This window comes from Anabrus simplex, chromosome 1 (assembly GCF_040414725.1).
Source record: "Anabrus simplex isolate iqAnaSimp1 chromosome 1, ASM4041472v1, whole genome shotgun sequence".
Lineage (NCBI taxonomy): Eukaryota > Metazoa > Arthropoda > Insecta > Orthoptera > Tettigoniidae > Anabrus > Anabrus simplex.
Window position 1 is genome coordinate 151,709,512 of NC_090265.1, and position 17,850 is coordinate 151,727,361.

The window sequence follows — 17,850 nt, forward strand, 5'->3', positions numbered from 1 at the left end:
AAGGATATTTTGTGGCTTGCATGGAGAGACAGGCTGAGTACTTCATGTTCCTGCTAATACATGTGTACCTCATAATCTATTAGTAAAAATACTTCAAGAATGTTGATTGCATGTATGAAATAAAATAAAATACAGAAGAGGAGATCATCTTGGTTGGAGCATAGACTGCTATATAATGGCCTGATGATCAATGTCCTAGAGTATATTAAGATACTTGGAGAACACTCCCAGGGAAGGCCAATGAACACACATATGGAGACATTCTTCATTAGTGTATGCCTTAAGATCTACAAATATGCAAAGAGGACAGAATCAGTTGGATTAGACTCATCATAGGGACAAACCAGTTATAAGGTCTAACACACATGATGACGACAGTAACAAGCAAAATAAAGTAAACACAATTTAATCCACTAACTGGTACCTCCATGTGTGTTGTCAAAAGTAACACCAGGCCTGCTTAACATGACAAACCACCAACCTGAACAACGTATATGCGTGGAACTCTTTGAAAATTGTATTAATTGGAGTTTTGAACGTCAGTAGGATAAGTTTTATTGAATTTGTGGATTTATCCCATTCTCGCGCCTGGTGCATGACCCACATGCTGGTTGAAACTGAGAGATAATACTGGTCATCAGGCTGGTCACATATCAGGCACATGGGTGGATTATTGTGCATCATTTTATGTGAATAGCAAACAAATGGATAAATTATGATTACAAATACCATATTTATGTGAATCTAATGCACATCGTTACATGTCATAATGAGGCTACTTAAAGGATGCAACAAAGAATTAAAAGAAAAAAGTTACTTAAGTATGGTTCGTCCATTATTGGAATATGCAAACAGTGTTTGGGATCCTCACCAAGAATACCTAATAAAAGAACTAGATGGTGTGCAGAGGAAAGCAGCAAGGTTTGTAACAGGGGATTTCAGGAGAAAGAGTAGTGTATCAGAAATGTTAAAGGAACTTGGGTGGGAAACTTTAAGTAAGAGAAGGGAGAAAAGTAGACTTATAGGATTATATAGAGCCTATACAGGAGAAGAAGCATGGGGAGATATCCGTGAGAGGCTTCGGTTGGAAAATAATTATATTGGTAGAACTGACCACAAGTACAAAATTAGAAGGAATTTTAGCAGAAGCGATTGGGGTAAATTTTCTTTCATTGGGAAGGGCGTGAAGGAGTGGAACAGTTTACCAGGGGTAGTGTTTGATCCTTTTCCAAAATCTGTACAGATATTCAAGAAGAGAATAAACAACAACAGAGATAATAAATTAAATGTTAGAGGGCATTCGACCAGTGCAGGTTAATGTAAATAAAGAATGTGTGTGAATAAATTAATTCCATCCCCTGATCTAAGGAGTTTGGACAGCCAAAGTAGGGGACTGCCTGTAGGGGTGAAGTACAGTGGGGACTTCGAGGGCCCTGGGACCGCTACGGTAGCTGTGAAGGCTCTCCAGGAACTCTGAAAAGTGGTGGTAAAAGGGGCTCTGGTTAAGACGCAGCAGGTCATTATGCTACTTAGGTTCCAGAATGGGTAAAGAAAAGAAAAAGTAAATAAATGCAATGTAAATTTTAATCTTATACCAGTTGTACAGTATCATTTGAAGTAATTCCACATACTGTATATCAGATGACTATATTTGTAAGTAGTACAGGAGATATTATAAGTAGAATTTTGTAAACAATATAAATTTATTAAGGATGATGTGTGTGTTTAATAGAAAAAATTATTAGCGTAAATTGTATAATATTGTATTCTAGGAAAATTTTCTTCGTCTCCTGTTAATTTAAAATTTAGTGCTTGACAATAATGTATTTTAGTGTACCATTTGCCACCGAGGTAGACACCTCATTTGCAAATAAAGAGATTTTGATTGATTTGATTTGACTTTTTCTTTTTACCATATGCAGTATTCAAAATTGGGGTGCGCATAAGATTCCATGGCACATTACATTCAAGTACAAACGTGAATCTGCCGTTCACTGGCAACATCATTGAAATTTATTGTTCCTTATACCACAATACATTGTTGTAATTCTCACATTCGTTACATTATTGTTGGCCTATTAGTGTGTAATGTGTTTGCATTAGGTAGTCACAAAATAGAAGGCAATTAGAGAATAACATCATATGTTGTTACTTTCAAGCGTAAAGTAAATGTTTATGCTGGAAAATATGGTAACAGGAGGGCAGGACGAGAGTGCAATGTAGCTGAGAGTAACCTTTCGCTTATGAAAGAAACAGAAATTGGTATTACTATATTTTCAACTACCGCTACTAGAAATTCACTGGGCTTTGCAAAGGAAGACATTCTGACATTGGAAAATAAGTTTTGGAATTTGCCCTTGAAAGGAAGAAGAATGGGCAACCTGTGACTAGTGACACTATAAGAAACAAAACGAAAGAGGTGGCTGCAGTTCTTAATACACCAAGGCAAGAGTTTAAGGCTAACCATGGAGGGGTTGATCGCTACATGAAACAGGGGGGCTTATCTCAACGACACTGAACAACATGTCAAATGCTTCCACAGGATTTAGAGAGAAAACTTCAAGAATGTCAGTGGTATGTCATTACACTTGGGATAGAGAAGAATTTTTTGATGGGCCAAATAAGCAACGCTGATGAGACACGAGTTTAGTTACACTTGCGATAGAGAAGAATTTTTTGATGGGCCAAATAAGCAACGCTGATGAGACACGAGTTTAGTTTCATATGCCACATAATTACATGATTGATGAGAAGGGAGCAAAAGAAGTTACCATCAAAACATTAGGGTGTGAAAATCAGTGCATAACTGTAATCCTGGCAATCACAGCAGATGGACGCAAACTTACCCCTTTCTTAATTCTCAAGTGGAAAACAAGCCCCGAGACCCCTTAAAATGAAAAGCTGTTCCCTGATGATGTCATTGTTCAAAATCAAGAGAAGGAATAGATAACTGAAACTTTACTGCATGACTGGCTCTGAAATGTATACATCAATGCTTTGTCTTGATGGTCATCTCACTGATAACATAAGAAAAGAAGAACCACAGCCTAGCCAGTGACCTTGTTATTATTCTGAGAGGAATGACTTCTGTGCTACAACCCCTGGACATTAGGTGTAAAATAATCTTTCAAAGGTTCCTTTCAGAAACAGCACAAAAAATGTTTTTGTGAACCAAACCATGAACTGACTCTGACAGGAAAATTTAAGCATGCTGCACCACACAATATTGCACACTGGGTTTCGGCTGCCTGGAAAAGCATCAAAGCACCAATGGTTGTAAAATCATTCACGAAATACTGCATTTCAAATACTCTAGATGGCAGTGAAGATGATGTCTTCTGGAATGACAAAGAGGATGATGGGGAAAGAGGAAATTAATTTTTTTCTGATGTAGACTCCTCCAAGGATACCAGCAATGATGACATTAGGAATAATGATGAGTAACGCCTGTAATTTACAGTATGTTTGTTTGCATGTCATGCAGGTAATCAAGTTTAGCATTCGTTTTTAATAATGACTGTGTCACTTAAAAATGTGCCACTTTAAAATTGTTGTTGTTTTGATAGTTCATGTATGCATCCATTGTTACATAAAATAAATTTACCCTATTAGTGATGTGCCAACAAATTCTTTTTTTAACGATTTTAATTTTTAAAAATGAGGTGCGCATTACATTCAGTGGCACATTAGATTCTCATAAATATGGAAAATATATTGTAATGGGAAATGCCCGTACTTTAGGCTTGAAGAGCACAAGATTTATGCAGGGGAGGTATGGTACATTAATTGGAGTGGCACAGAGAGAGAGAAGTTTATTTTAAATGAAGTTTGTTAATTTTTCAAACTGTCTGATTTATTGAGGAAATTCAAGTTCATATCACCTCAGTACAGAAGAATAATGGGGTGTAACCTTTCCCGTCCTGTGGCTGGCGATGTCCTGTGTTGATCCACTACTCCCCTCGTACCACCATGGATCAGCTCTCTGCACCATGGAATCACGACTCCTCCAGCGATGGAAGCTCTAGAAGTTCTAGAAGGTCTAGAAATTCTGGAAGGTCTGGAAGGTCTTAGAGGTCTAGTAGTTTGGTACGTTGAGATCGCTCACTTGGAAGAATGGCGTGAACACACATAATTAAGCCCTTGGATGTGTTGATCTTAGGTCCATCTTCTGCACAGAGGAAAATAAATGAAAGGATGAACTCAAAGACAAAATGTTTCTATAACACCAATAAGCAGTTCACTTTTAAGAGTAGAATATTAGCTCTAACGCGGTCGAATGTTAATGAAATTGAATCCGCGACTTAAATTGGTCACTTGAAAACAGAGAAGTAAACCTTTACATGGTCAAATGTTAATGGAATCGAACATGAAATCAAATTGTGACACTTGAGAAATAAAGAAATACACTTTCATGCAGTTGAATGTCAATGAAATCGACCTCGCAAACAAATTTAAAGGATGTGACACTTGGCACAAAATAGTTCATTTAAGTTTTCGAAGAATCGAGTTCTACGACTTGGCGATTATTTACAAGTATTTACACTGTTCGTTTAACACTGAAGGCAATCACTTTAATTTGTCAGAAAAGAAACTAAATACTTTACTTGTGAAGTTAGTCTCGTTCACACATACTGTGATGAATAGTAATGCTGGCAAATACTTTGATAATGGAAATACATTCTGTTCACTAACAGTTCTAGATTTATTCATACGTAAAGTCTTTCCTAACATTCAAATTCCAAATGCACTGTTCTAAATCTGTTATCTGCAAAAAAATTTTGATCATTTGAAAATATTCTTCACTCAAGAAAATACAAGTCTGATGACACTGTTACGGAATCTAAGTTTATTAACTTTGCATTGTTCAACACTGAACAAAATATAAGTTTTACTGTACCACTACGGAGTCTAAGTTCATTCACTGTAGAAATAATTCAATCACTTTTCATAATACATCGTGATGTGGACCTCTACAAGCTGACCATCAGGCCTCAACTGTGGGACTTGAAAATTTGCTCCCTTTTTATAGCAGAATTGTGAAAATTGCAGCTATTTTATTTTGTTTAATGTCATCTTTAATCCTTGGCAGATTTTAATAAAACTTGGTGGGATTGAAGGTATTGAAGAGATGAATACAGTGACATTGTCATTATATTTTTATTGTAATTCCTAAAAAAAAAGTTATTCATGATAGAATGTTTGGAATGTTTGATGGCTGATGTAATCATAGCCTTGGCGAGTTGAGGCAGGTTACTACGTCATCCGCTCCACATCACACATAGCATGATTGCAGCTGCTAGCTGCTACGTTGGCATGCAGCACATACTTTAAGTTTAAAATACCTGGAATTTATTATTGGACCAGCGTTCCTGATACAGTATTCATATTTACATTCCTCTATCATGAAATTTGACTAAAAGACACAAAACCCATGGGTTACTATAAGTGATCAACATAACAACAAAAATGAAACTGTATAGCTAACACAAGCAATAAATCAATTTAATGAAAATCGGTCTTTCTTTAGTCAGCAGAGGGAACTGCAATAATATACGGTAAAACTATAAATGAAGAGAACGACGAGCTTGAAGTCAAACCAGTTCTAAAATCATTACTTATACCTATGATATTCCATAAAGAAAGATATTAGGCAGAAACTCAGAAAGCCTGGGCAAGCTGAAAAGCCAAAAATCGAGTCCTTCCTGATTTTGTACTTTTTGCTGCAAAGTCTGTAGCGTTTTCTTTGCATATTATTGTTCAGGGCTTTAGGCAAGTACTCTGGCAAGTGAATAGCATAACATTGTTCATTTTCTGGTGGTTCTGCAATAAGTTCAAAACTATCTCCAAGTGAAAATCAAGGAGATTAAATTTCTTGTCTCTGCTGTACGTGTTGTATAGGAAACACACATTATTCATCATAATGTGAAATAAATTTATACCAAGTTTCTTGTAGCAACAAATTAATTTGTGGGTCTGTGTATAATAAGTCAATATCTGATCCTGCTTATCAATACCTTGCATATGTTTTTTATACTCCACAACCATTTTAGGCTTAATTTTCTTCTGTCCACATCTGTTTATGGTCTCAACAAAATCACCTTCAAATTCGCTAGAAATCACAAGAACATCTTTTATTTATCTTTCAATTTCAAGATTCAAGATTCTTTATTGGTCATTATGTAACATAGTTATAATAGACTTCATCATTAAGTTCACATGTACAAAATAATCATTTCACATAATCACTTTATTTTAAGATCAGCAAAATCTAAATTAAGGAAATCATTTATATAATAAAAAACCTTTGATGTTATCCATGTTTTAAGAGTAGTTTCAAATTTATTTATTGATGCTTCCACAAGAATATTTGGAAGTTTATTAAAAAAACTTAAAAAAAATTATTTTATGCCCACATTGGTGCACTTTAATCAATCCACATATATTTAAGTCTTAAGAGTATTAACTAAAAATTTGGCTTAGGCCTATGTTTCTTCTGCTCCCAGAACTTCCTCATTCTTTCTGACCTGGCTGCCCTTTCTTCGTCAGTTATGGTGTACTGTTCGCACGTACTAGTTTTTAGTTTAAGTCTTAAGTCTCTGTTTCTTAGGATTCTCTTATCTTCTCAGTCTTGCAAATATAAGTGGCTATTTATACATTTGCTTAATCTAAATGAAGGTAAATGTAACCTGGAGTGACTTCTGGTAATATATTCATGTATATCCAAACCACTGCCTGCTCAATCTGCATCCGATGGCTGCTTATACTGCCTGCTCATTCCATATTCAAACATATAACAAGACTTACAAACAATCTGCCGCTAGATCGCAGCACCAGACGTACCCAGTTATTGCGTGAATACAGATAGATAAGCATACAAGCAAAATTTAAAATCTGAAAGGAACAGAAAAATTAAAGAATTGTACGCATAAAGTGGTGCTCTAGGGAGTGATAGCTTCAGGACTTTTCGAGAAAGAGATTTCGACGAACAAGAAAACCTGGAAACTTTGTCTGTATAGTACTTCCCTACATGACTAGGCAGAGGTTTCACGAATTTGGCCACCACAGTTTCTGACACAAGTTCCTGGTGCTTACTGTTACTAAAATCCTTTACAATCTTGCAGTGGCACAAAGAGGGTAGAACATTGTTTTTTATAGTCTGGAGCAGACTTGCAGATTTCTTGCAGTACGGTAGAGCCGCCTCAACAAATTTCTGTAGCCCCATAATGAGGCCAATAAATCGTTGCTGGGGATAGCGCAGGCCTCCTCTATCCGACTGTCTGATTAAGTTCATCAACGGGGATGCATTAACTGAGGTGGAAACGTTAGGTACTCAAGCACGTGCTGCATTGTTTTTTCTTCGATTACACGGACTAAATAACCACACACTAATGCATGGGAAGCAGTTTCCAAAGTGACACACACCGACTCAGGGGACTCACGAACATCTTCCAGTAAATCAAGTACATACTCAGCGGGCATCACTGGTTCTGTTTCGTCAAGTCAGGGAGAGGATACTGAGGCAGAAAATTTTGAATTTTGCTTATGGATAACGTTAGCAACATCGGTGGACGTTCAAATACCAGATTTCAGAATTCTCTTTATGGAATTCTGAGTAGCCCGGGAGTCAGTCATGTCATTGTACTCTCCTCCCATTCTTATAGAACTAAACATGGCTTCAACTGGATCTCCTGAAAAAGCCCGTGTCATGGAATGAAATACCACGGCATTCTGGTTTCCCTTTCTTTGATTTGCAGAATACGCAGCAGTACACCATTTTCACTGTAAACAAATACAGTACTACCCTATTTCCCGCTATTTCATTCTGACAGTTCAGGAGCCGGTTGGTGCTGCCACCTGCGGTGGGTATTTGTAAACGGAGTGTTTCATTTAGTGCCATGTTAAAATATTGTAATGAGCAGGCAGTATAAGCAGCCATCAGATGCAGATCGAGCAGGCAGTGATCCAAACATTGTTTATAATATTGCAAATTTTCTTTGACATATAACAGATTACTAGCCTATATATATACAGGCTAGGTACGGTCATTATATGTAATTTGTGAAATGCATTTACACATCTATCTCTCTTATTCAATACCATTAAAATTCTAATTGCTTTCTTCTGACATTAAAAAAATATTAGCACCAGGACTGTTGCCTCAAAGCCTAATGCCATACTGAAGGTGTGAAAGGAAAAATATAAAGTATGCTGTAACAATCATATGATGACTGACACATGTTTATAATTTACATAGGAGAAAAGGAACTCTAGATATCTTAATAGTTAAATTATTTACATATGCTTCCCAAAAAAGTTTACTGTCTAAATATACTCCTAAAAGTCTTACAGATTTACATTCAACAGTGGAATTTTTAAAGCTAAAGTCGATATTTTCCTGTTTTTCTTCATTTACTGTTGAACTATTGGCCTGGAACCACACATTGGACCTGTTTAACATATCATCTACAATCGACTGAGCAGAGTTTAAATCATAGTTGACTCCAGAAAAAGCTGTATCATCTGTGAAAAGAATTATGTTATTGTCCATATAATGTGGCAAATCATTAATAAATATCACAAACAAGAGTGGACCAAAGATCAAACCTCGAGGGATTCCAACCTTTGTTTCTTTAAACTTCTGATCTGCATTTAAGGCAGTCGCCCAGGTGGCAGATTCTCTATCTGTTGTGTTCTCTTAAATGATTGCAAAGAAATTGGAAATTTATTGAACAGGGGAATAGTCTGATATTTTTAACATCTTTGGAAATATACCTAACTTAAGCATATTATTTGTTATAAAAGCAAGGGGTACAACAATAACATCAATGACATTCTTTAAAACATGATTTGAGAGACCAAAATAGTCTTCACTCTTTGAGTTTCAAAAATCTTTTATCATGTTAATTATATCACAAGGAGAGATTAATTCAAACTTGAATTTTTCCTTGGAGTCATTGTGAAGTGAATATGGACATAAGTCATGTGCGTTGAGCCCAACAAAATTTTTGTTGACATTTACCGGAACACAGTTTCAAAAGTCGTCATTAAATTCATCAGGAGAAATATTTGGGAGTTCTTGGTTTTTGTTTTTTAAACCATTTGCAGTTTTTATCACTGTCCAAGGAGCCCTATACTTATTACAGTAAAACTTGCTCAAAGCAGAATCGCAAAAGTCCAAGTTTCTTTTCCAAATTCGATAAGTACCGGTACCCAGATTGAACAAAATTATACAAAAAGATTCACACATTACTTACCCCTGATCTATTAGTCCAGATTTGGTGATGCAAATCTCAGTAACACATTATCTTAACGTACAGAAGATTTTTATTACTCTCGCGTAGGCCTGCACTATAACACTCTCAACATATTATCTACATTATCTAATATATGTACCATACTCAATGAAAACTGGACATTTTTCTGCCTTATTCCACAAACTACAGTATACATATAACACATTACACACAATACTGTATTTGTCAAATTATTCCTTCTTCCACATGTCTAACAAAGAACCCTGTTTCACCTTCCTTGATGTCATGTCTTTCTCAATGCAGTCTTTAGCACTGTACAGTAGCTCAAGAAGGCCGGCCCCTTGGTGTAGGGGTAGTGTGCCTGCCTCTTACCCGGAGGCCCCGGGTTCGATTCCCGACCAGGTCAGCAATTTTTTCCTGGACCTGAGGTCTGGTTCGAGGTCCACTCATCCTACATGATTAGAATTGAGGAGCTATATGACGGCGAGATAGTGGCCCCTGTCTAGAAAGCCAAGAATAACGGCCGAGAGGATTCGTCGTGCTGACCACACGACATCTCGTAATCTGCAAGCCTTCGGGCTGAGCAGCAGTGTCTTCATAGACCAAGGCCCTTCAAGGGCTGTAGGGCCATGGGGTTTGGTTTGGTTTTAATAGCTCAAGAAGTTGCTGTGAATTCGACTTGACAGCAAATTTCATAGTCTCTGACACACTTAATAACTTGTTCATGAAAGCGTATTTTTTCCTGACTTTCTCTTTCCTCCTCCTGGTCTTCGTCCCTAGGGTGGCTGATCTTCACAAGCTGTACAGCAGACTGGAAATTGTAGTGAGTAGCAAGCTGGTTGTCACTGCAAATGTATTCGTCTACATTACATGCGAAATTCTGTTGTTGGCTCAGCGTAGATATCAGTGCAGCATTTTCAGTCACTTCCTCAGGTGTGCCAACATCATAATTTTCTGCAAATACTGCTTTTGCAAAACACTTTACGACTGTTTGAGGTCTGATCTGCTTCATAGCCAAACTGATCCCGTTGACAACATCCAGTATGGAAACTGAGAATGCAAGGGAGTAGGTGTTGTCAGCTGTATCAACATTCTTGATCAATGATCAGTGACTGCATCAGTAAACACCTGTAGTGAGATTTAAAGGTGTAAATCACTCCTTGGTTCATAGGTTGAACATTGCTGGTTGTGTTAGGTGGAAACCAGGCTAGCTTGACATTGGAAACCAACACGTGTGGGTGACAAGTGGCATTGTTGCGGAAAAGAATAACTTTGCGATTTTCCTTCTTCATCCTACAGTTAAATTCATTCAGCCATTCTTCCTTTAGAGCACAGGTAATCCAGGTTTTCCCGTTGCTCCTCCAAGTTACTGGAAGCTTGCACAAGTCCAAGTTTTAAAAACACTTTGGTTTGTTGTTTTCCTGATTACCAGGAACTTTTCCATTTCCCCCTCCTTGTTACTGCACAACAGTACTGTAAGTCTTTCTTTCGACATTTTACCTCCACTACAATTTTCCCCATGAAGCACAAGTGACTTTGAAGGCAAGGCTCGAAAAAGCAATCCTGTTTCATCGGCGTTGAAAATGTCTTTAGGTTCAAAGCCAGAAATTAAATTTGCAGCTTCGATTTACATTCGGCTACTATATTTCCATCCATGTCTTTGGACTCACCACAGACTTAATTCCATATGATATTTTGTCTTGTTTTGAAACTTTCCATCCATCCAGTTGATGCTTTAAGGCGGTGTTGCCAAGTGATTTAGCAATGGCAAGAACCTCATTCTGTAGCATAGGTCCACTAACCGGAAGGTTTCTCGAACGGGCACTGACGAACCATTCCCACACTAAATCATTGATTTCTTCATTGCCTGTTTCCTTAGATTTCCTCTTCATTTGTCCATTCCCCTCCAGCCACTGCTTAGTAATGTCGTCCTTATGTTTTAAAGTCTTATAAACTTGAATTTTTCCACATCTGAAACGTGACATAATTTCATGCACAGACAACTTTACCTTTTCACTCATTTCAATAACTTTCACTTTCTCGTTCAGTGTCAGTCGTGTACATTTCCTAGCCATTGTTCTGTCTTCAAAACTGACACAAATTTACTGACTGGACACAAAGTAAGGGAACTGTTTACCTTAGAATTGGGCTCAAGTTGTACATCAAGATAAAGATCTCTATGAACCATGGCAAGAGTCAGGCAATTAGTGGAGATTTAAATCCCATTCTACCAGGAATTTGGGAAACCCAGATCTTGTTAGAGCAGCGTGTTATGGTCTGTAAACACCTGACTCTTCCCCTGGCAAAATATTTGTGTAGCTGCAGTACCTGGTATGCCTGTAAATAAATTTCACAGCTAAAGCATAATTTCTGCATTATACTGTAATTATTTTCATCATTTCTTTCCGTTTCCATGTTGAACAGATTCTGCTTTGTACAACATAAATAACATACAAAGCCATATCCAGTGTGCTGGGAACATAACTTTCATACACATTGGACAAGTTTCCACTTTATAGATGTTCTGCTTTTGAGCAAGTTTTACTGTACTAGAATTTAAAATGTATGCTTCATTGTATGTAATTCTACACAGCCTGATTTCTTAACAGTATAGGTTCCTAGTTTGAAGAAACAAATTTCTATTTTTGGGATTTACTAAGGTTATGGTTTGAGCATTAGGACTTGATTCCTTAGTTGAGCTAACTTTAATGCATACCACTTCTTTCTTTTCAAACTCTTATACATAGACACATCAGACTTATATAGAGATGTTTCATTAAAATAATAGAGTAATTTTTTGTCAAATTCTTCACACATTTCATCTACAATACAATTTTTTCGATAGATAGTATCCCATTTTTGTAACCAAAGTTAACATCTAAAATCTTAGATATTTTGTGGATTAATTTTTCTAGATTTACGCCTATTTCTTAATTTATTGCTGCATCCACACAGTTCAAAAATATTAGGGGAACATGTTTTTTTAATGTCTGGTATGTGAAAGTTAATTTGGTAGATGAGATTCCAATGATCGTACATCATACCTTGAGACCTTCGAAGTTATGGTATACTCCATCTGTAGGCGTAGCCATGCATTAAACTGTCAAGTGACCCCTCAAAACAAAGTGAATAGTGGTATGTCCATATGTTATTGTGAGGTACATAGACTACTGCAGTCATCTTAGCATGTTGTACGTAAACCAGCACATCCCATGAAACATCTTAACAAGGTTCAAGTCACAAGGGCCATCACTTTGATCCAGGAAGGATGGACTTTTCGTCGTGTTGCTGTGGATCTCAATGTCTCTCCATTAGTTATTCACCGCTTGTGAAATCGCTGCAGTGAGACAGGACAGTTCACAAGGAGGGTTGGACAAGGTCGTAGACGCATGACAACCCCACAGGTTGATCGATATCTGACCATCTGTGTGTTGTGGCATCGTTTAGCAACTGCCAGAGAACTGAAACAAGGCCTCAGGATGGTCACTGGAGTCATGGTGTCTGACCAGACAGTAAGGAACAGGTTAAGAGAAGTGTCCTTAAGATCCAGATGTCCTGTTCACGTGCCCCGTTTAATGCAGCAACATCGCGCAGCTCGACTTCTGTTTGCCCGTACCTACGTCAATTGGCAACTTTACCAATGGAAACCTGTGTTGTTCACAGACGAGTCCAGATTTCCCCTGACACAGCGTGATAGAGATGCCATGGTGAGCAGTACATGCTAAATGTTGTCCAGGAAGGCGACCGATTCAGACAAGGTTCTGTGATGTTGTGGAGTGACATCAATATTGATGGCAGTACGGATCTTGTCGTCATTCGTGGTAATCTTACCGCTGCTGGGGTACATCGAGCAGATACTGCTACAGCATGTGTTGGTTGCTGCATATGGTGTCGGCCCTGAATTCGTACTCATGCACAACAATGTCAGGGCTCATGTAGTGCACGTCACCAGAACTGTCTTGCAAGAACTGGACATTCAAGAGATGGTATTGCCAGCAGTGAGTCCCGACCTTAATCCCATCAAGCATGTGTGGGATAGACTCGATAGAAGTGTTCGTGGGTGTGCTGTTCCACCACAGACACTTCAAGACCTCAATCAGGCTCTCATTGAAGAATGGGACTTGATACCGCAACATGACTTCTGTCGACTTATACGGAGCATGCCACACAGGTGCCAAGCTATGATAAATGCTCGTGGAGAACATACACCATACAGAAGCTCTTCAAATGCAATAATAATCCACGCTAGAGGAATGTTATCACTTTGTTTTCGCCCCTATTTGGACATTTCCATTTGTGTTCTGAAAATGAACGCGAATCCATCAATGTTCTTTTGTATACTTCAATGGTAAAGAATAAAGGTTTAGTTTGTAATATACCTGGGTGTGATGTATTGTTTTGTGGAACATGGTATACATTCAAAAACATGTTCCCCTAATTTTTTTGAACTGTGTATATAGTAGTTGTGTTAGATTTAATGATTAACCACAACATATCATGGTCAGACATTGTTGCATGTTGGTAACTTTATAATGATGTTTGTAGTACATTTACCTGAACAGTGCAGTATTGGCACGTGAGGCGACGTGACTAGTCAATGACACTTGACACCAAACTTAAAGTATTTATTACTAGAAGCTAGTATCTCATTTTAGCATGAACCACCAGACCATAGCGCCTAAGTCTATGAAGTCAGTAAACTCCATAATATAGAAAGGAGATTCAACCTCCTTATTGGAAATCACAACCAAAAACTTTGTAGCAATAGCAGAACAAGGAAGCAGTGCTGGGAAAAGGGAGAGAAATCCATGGTAGATACAAAATATTTAATAAAGGAAAATAAAAAATATTGATGATGAACAGACGAATTTCAACAAACATATTCTAACAAATATATTCTGTTTTCATAATAAGTGATAACAAAAGAAAATAGTTACAATCAAAATTTTTGGAATAATGACCAGTTTCAAAAAGTATAGATTCTGTTCCATTTGACACCAGGAAGGAACACATCACAATGAAGCTTTAGAATACAATTACTAGATTCCGAAGAATTAGATTGTAACTATTTAGCACCAAGAAAAAATGCTGTGTAGAATTACATACTATTTAGCACCGAGAAAAAAATGCATTTTAGCTTAGATACAATAATTTCAAATGAATTAGAGTTTTACAATTTGATATACAAGATTTGACTTAAACCGCAGTGGTACATATAAGTTAGGAAATTTGTTTAGAAGGGTTATAGGGGGGTACATTCAGGGAAACAAGGTGGCCTAGAGAGCGGTGTTAAGGGAACAGGGAACTGTAAATCAAGTAGGGATGACATAAAACTGTTAGTGCTCAACTGTAGAAGTATTGTAAAGAAAGGAATAGAATTAAGTAATTTAACAGATACCGGTATATACTTACCAGATATTGTACTAGGAGTTGAATCATGGCTGAGAAATGATATAATGGATTAACAAATTTTCCTACGGAACTAGAGGGTGTATTATAGAGATAGGATAGGAATGGTAGGAGGGGGAGTGTTCATTCTCATGAAAGAAGAATTTGTAAGCTACGAAAAAGTTAAAGATGACAAACACGAAATTCTAGGGGTAAGGCTCATCTCTAAAAATAATAGGCCACTTGATGTCTTTGGAGTGTACAGACCAGGAAAGGGTAGCGCAGATGCTGATTCAGAATTATTTGATAAGATAATCATCTATGCAGGAAACGATAAGGAAAGGAACATGATTGTAACGGGTGATCTCAATTTACCAAATGTCAATTGGGAAGGTAATGCGAACGACAAGAAGCATGACTAACAAATGGCAAATAAGTTAATATTGGTGTGTTCCGAGCTATCAGTGGAGAGATGGTGTGGGAAGACATCAGTAGACAAATAAGTTTGGATGGTGTCTTTAAAAGTAGGAAAGATCACAATATGAAGATAAAGTTGGAATTCAAGAGGACAAATTGGGGCAAATATTCGTTTATAGGAAGGGGAGTTGGGGATTGGAATAACTTACCAAGGGAGATGTTCAATAAATTTCCAATTTTTTTGCAATCATTTAAGAAAAGGCTAGGAAAACAACAGATAGGGAATCTGCCACCTGGGCGACTGCCCTAAATGCAGATCAGTAGTGATTCAGTGAGATCAAAGGCCACAACAGGATCACACCTCCAGGGATTTTAGAAAGCATTTTGCCAACGAATTATAATTAAAAGAGAAATTGTCACAAAGAAAGGAATGGGAAAAGGAGGGAGGGAAGAGGGAGAAAGGAGATTGAATCCTACATGAATGTAATTATGGGCTATAAAATTAAAGGAAAGCACACGAATACGACGCACTAAGTTGCTTGATGTACAGTGCAGCATGACAGAGTTAACTTTAAAGAGATAGAGACTGAAAGTTCTCAGTTTTAAAAGACGAACACAAGTCACCAAAAGGCAGCAAGATAGAAAGTTATTAATACAGCCAGAAGGGCATACACGAATGTTAAAGTTCCTGTGTGAAAGTGAAAAAATAATTCATTAGCTTACCCAGTCCTTATGCTTGATGGATTTTTCCAGATTGACGGAAAAATAATAAAGTCCGTGCAAGGAATACACACTAAAATTGGAGCTCCCTCCAGTCCAAACCACAGTCAAAGCCAGACTGATTTCACTGGGCAAAGTTGGCCCATTTATAGGAGGACACTAGGACCATCCTCAAACAGGAAGGAAGCACCGAGAAAGTTCGATGACATCACAGATGACATAGCTCAGAAACAGCTGGAAAGACAGGCTGCTCAGTATGTAGCAGGAGCATGATGATGGCGGAGCATGAGGCAGGTGAGCAGGTAGCATAAATATACATAGTAGCAGGAACGTGAGATGACGGTGAGCGGAGCAGATAAACAGATACAACATAAAATGTAGATTCTTGTAGATTAGGAGGAGTTTGTTACAACATACATGGTTTTATAACCCTTTGTCCATAATACTAATATCATTAATAGTTAAAACATTGTCAATACAAGCATTATACCTGGTATTTTAAGAAAAAGTATGACCTTAGCAGATTTACAAATTAATGGACAATAGGTATGTCTTTCTTATGTCAATATTACTACAGCATACCCCTTCCAGTGTGTAACAGTAGATCACTTCATCCCTCTTCAACTGTTTGTCTATAATGTATGGTGGGTTACCCTTCCTCTTTGGTTGCAGAGTTCCGGTACAGAAGCTCTGCTTTTGGAGAAGCTCTTCTGTAGCTAACAGATTTGTAGAAATTATCCATGAAGAGGGCATAGTCTTTCCCTTCCATCCCTGCCAGTAACTTGTTCATCACTTTTGCAGCATGCCCCTGACCACTAACCTCAGGATCTTTACCCCCATCATATACGGTATATGAATTGTGTGGATAAGGCCATTTGGCTGAGCCAAAACATACAATTTCATATGATATTTATGGTGTTTGCCTTGTTTTATTGTACCTTACTTCTATGGAGAGCTCACGGGATGGGTGACAAGATTTGTTCTTTTTTTATTAAATTAATTGATCATTGGGCAAATTTTATAAATTGGATCACTTGACTTTCACTCTCTTTGGAAATGCAATAATCTCAAAAGCAGTGAAAATCTATCTCTGGACATGAATTTGGGAAACAATAAATTAAATAAATAATGTTTCTTCCAACTGTCATTTATACAATTCAGGTGAATCAACCCCATAAAAAACACTATGCCTATGAAAGTTTTTATTTCCTCAGCAGTGGTGTCCTTCCAGTCACTGATTTTCAATCTTTTTCCCTGTGCTTTCAAACAGAATGTACTTTGAATAATCATTACATTCTTCAGCAAGAAATTAAAAAAACTGGGGGTTTAATTTTTTAAATAACTATACAGCGTGAACTTTAATAAAACAGACAAACTACAGGGACTGATTCCTGACTGGAAATGGAGGAAAAATGTCCTACGAAAATGTGTCTGGAAATGGACGGTGTGCGTGCAACGACAACAAATAGTCCCGGAACACAGTACATAGCTGAATCACATCCACGTCACAACAGATGTTCAAAGTGGCCTCCATGGACTGCAATGCACACGTTTAGACTTGCATCATGGATTGCCTCACTCTTTCACACATTCTGGCCTCTTGCCGAATAGCATCACAGACATCGTGAACACGCTGTTGAAGGGTCTGCACATCAGGGACTGGTTCAGCATACACAACGTTTTTCAGATGTCCCCAGAGGTAAAAATCTAGGGGGTTTAAGTCCGGTGATCTAGGAGGACAAGCAACAGGGCCTCTGCATCCTATCCAGCTCCTGGGGAAGATGTTGTTGAGGTGTTGGCAAACTGTAATGCGGAAGTGGGGTGGTGTTCCATCATACAAAAAGCACATAACCTCTCTTATTGCCAAAGGCACATTCTCAAGCAATCCAGGCAGGGTATTCTGCAGGAAGTCCAGGTACATTCCTCCGTTGAGGTGTTGTGGAATAATAACTGGTCCAAGTATGTGGTAACCAAGAATCCCTGCCCAAACATTGATGCTGAACCGATGCTGGTGAGATGCTTCAACTATTCCCCGGGGATTTTCTGTAGCCCACAGATGAAGATTATGCAG